This window comes from Micropterus dolomieu, linkage group LG22 (genome assembly GCF_021292245.1).
Source record: "Micropterus dolomieu isolate WLL.071019.BEF.003 ecotype Adirondacks linkage group LG22, ASM2129224v1, whole genome shotgun sequence".
Classification (NCBI taxonomy): domain Eukaryota; kingdom Metazoa; phylum Chordata; class Actinopteri; order Centrarchiformes; family Centrarchidae; genus Micropterus; species Micropterus dolomieu.
The window spans coordinates 1,757,374-1,757,578 of NC_060171.1; the positions used below are offsets into that span (position 1 = coordinate 1,757,374).

General features: G+C 46.8%; 1 protein-coding gene across 5 annotated transcripts in view; it reads left to right on the forward strand.

Moving 5' to 3' along the window:
- Window positions 1-205, forward strand: part of LOC123962143 (ankyrin repeat domain-containing protein SOWAHC) — a 68,241-nt gene that overhangs the window by 17,026 nt on the left and 51,010 nt on the right. The window lies entirely within an intron of this gene.

Below are 205 nucleotides of genomic sequence, written 5' to 3' on the forward strand. Positions count from 1 at the left end.
GAGACCTTTTGCCACGTTGCAAGACCTGAAAACGGAGAAGTTTGAAAGAGCTGCTGACCCCATTTTTCGTTTTAAAACTCTGGAGAGCGTTTTAGTGCGTGCGGGCCAGAAACTGTGGACTTTAGAAACTGTGGACTTTAGAAACTGTGGACTTTAGAAACGATGACGCAGCAGCTCACGTTCGGCTCTCTGATTGGGTCTCATA